General features: G+C 31.9%; 1 protein-coding gene across 3 annotated transcripts in view; it reads left to right on the plus strand.

The window, feature by feature from the left end:
- Positions 1–923: 923 nt before the first annotated feature.
- LOC107668259 (probable E3 ubiquitin-protein ligase RNF144A-B) overlaps positions 924–2,356 on the plus strand; it is a 14,603-nt gene continuing 13,170 nt past the window's right edge. For 2 of the 3 annotated variants that reach the window (XM_016460075.1, XM_016460076.1), the window contains exon 1: positions 924–1,188. The gene's annotated coding sequence lies outside the window, so the exon portion shown is untranslated. The remainder of the gene's footprint in view (positions 1,189–2,356) is intronic. The other variant, XM_016460078.1, reaches the window with a different exon arrangement.

Consider the following 2,356-nt stretch of genomic DNA (forward strand, 5'->3'; position numbering starts at 1 on the left):
AGCAACACTTTCCTCAAAAATTATAAGATAAACAAGTTACACAAACAATACACAAATATAAAAACATAATTCTAAACAAACACATTCTAGCTATTACTTCAATATTGTGACAATACATTCACAATTAATAATACTGAGTCATATAATTATTTATTACCTTATTTTTATACGTTTTCTTAAATTTACAGAGTGAATTACATAATTTTAATTCCTTATCACATTTATTCCATAGCGTTACCCCTTTGACAGATAAACACCTACTTTTTACATTAGTTCTTGCCCTTACTTTTTTAAACATATACAATCCTCTTAGATTATACTGACTTTCTCTTATTTTGAACAGCCTCTGGATACAAATTGGAAGTAGATTATTATAAACCTTGAACATTATCTGTGATGTACATAAATCAACTAAATCTACAAATTTTAAAGCATATAAATTAATAAACAATTTGTTAGTTGGCTCACAATAATCAACCCCTTTAACAATCCTAAAAGCTTTCTTTTGAAACATATACAGTAAATTCAGTGTTAACATTGTGTTTTACATACATACATATATATATATATATATATATATACAATAGGGGTTTTGTCACATTGCAATTGCATTGATACATTCAGTCAATGCAATTTAAATATGACCTGGATCAAACTCCACTCAAAATATTTTTAATAATAAGTAGACAGGTCTTTTACAAAAAGGCTTTTTTTTTTAACTATAACTTTCAGTATTTAAATGTGTATTTACTGCACAATGAATTTTGGTGCTCTTATAATGTCTCATGCACAGGTCAAATTAGGACAGCTCTGTGTACGATGATCCTGACAAACACCAGCAGATGGCAGTTTCCACTTGTCTGCCCCCACAGTAGCCGGGCACCTGCAGCAGAGGGCGCTCGTGAGGGCGGATCTTACAGCAGCACATCAGCAACCGCGCGCCTCCTCCAAGCGCAGTCAAATGGCGCCTCTCCAGAGAGTCACAGCGACCAGTCCGACCAGCTGATGTTAATTAGAGCAGAAAACGCTTCTCTGATATATTAGTCTCTCTCTGTGCTATGTTTCTGTGCGATATGGTTTTTATTTATCTGTGACAAATGTGGACGTATAGGAAGACATTGTGCTTAGTTGTGCATGGAGCTGATGATATTCTTATAACGGATTGATAACTAAAAGATTAATCCTAAGGTAAGCGGTGCATGTAGTGTTATTATTATGACAATGAATAGAGCGGCGTATTCACTGTTCGTACGAACCATTCTGATATGACAGCAGTGATGTGTGTTGGTTGCATACCAGCTTGCATGCTGTATTTGAAAATGTAGCCGTTGTTGACGCTGTCTTTTTGAAACACGTAATATACTGTATATATTTTATATGAGTACACAAATCTCAGCATGTCGTCAGGCTGAGCCGATTCATATTCACATCCAGGGAAACGATATACAGTGGTGTGAAAAAGTGTTGGCCCCCTTCCTGATTTCTTATTTTTTCGCATGTTTTACTTGTCATTAAGGAGGCTGGTCATACAACAACAGGTTTCCCTATAGGGCTTTCGCTCTAAATATGACCACAACAGCAACATCTAAATTAATGTTATTTTACTTTAAAAATTTTTTAACTTTGTTAACCTTAGTTTTGTTTACTGACAGCTAGACCACTTAGAAAACAGATGAGATCATGTGCCCCCTGTCCCAGGATGTAGCTCAGTCAAAACATGACCTTTTACAATGTTTGTGGGAGTTGTTCTTAATAGTTTGTTATATAATGCCTGACAGAATACTGTTGATTCAGTGCAAGAACATGCTTCCCACACTGGTTGTTCATTCAGAATGTTTAATGCACAAGGAAATCAGTTTGATCAATGTGAAATAACCATTTTTAACAAACCAACTGACTAACGACAACCAACCTATACAGTATATAGTTGTTTATTAAGTAATTATATAGGCATAGTTTTTTTTTTCTTATTTTTCCTTTTCGATTATTAATGGATGTTTAAAAAAAATCAGTCAAAATGGCAGTTTGCGTGCCTGTAGCAGTTATTTTAGTATTACTTGTATACTTTTATAATGTATTATTAATATTTTGAATTAGATTTTATTTTTGTATCTTAAGTTTTACATTTTTAGTAATTAGTTTTGTCTTTTTTTTTATTGGTTTTAGTTTTTTTTATATATATATATATTACAATATAGGTTTGATTTTTTTTTTATTTCAGGTTTAGTTTTGGTTAGTTTATTTTCACTTTACAACCTTTTTCTGTTATTTGCCAAGGCAACATTTCTCATTTTTATTTAGTTTTTCCAATATTTATCTAATATATATATATATATATATATATATATATATAATA

This window comes from Sinocyclocheilus anshuiensis, unplaced genomic scaffold (genome assembly GCF_001515605.1).
Source record: "Sinocyclocheilus anshuiensis isolate Anshui unplaced genomic scaffold, SAMN03320099.WGS_v1.1 scaffold1341, whole genome shotgun sequence".
Taxonomy (NCBI): Eukaryota; Metazoa; Chordata; class Actinopteri; order Cypriniformes; family Cyprinidae; genus Sinocyclocheilus; species Sinocyclocheilus anshuiensis.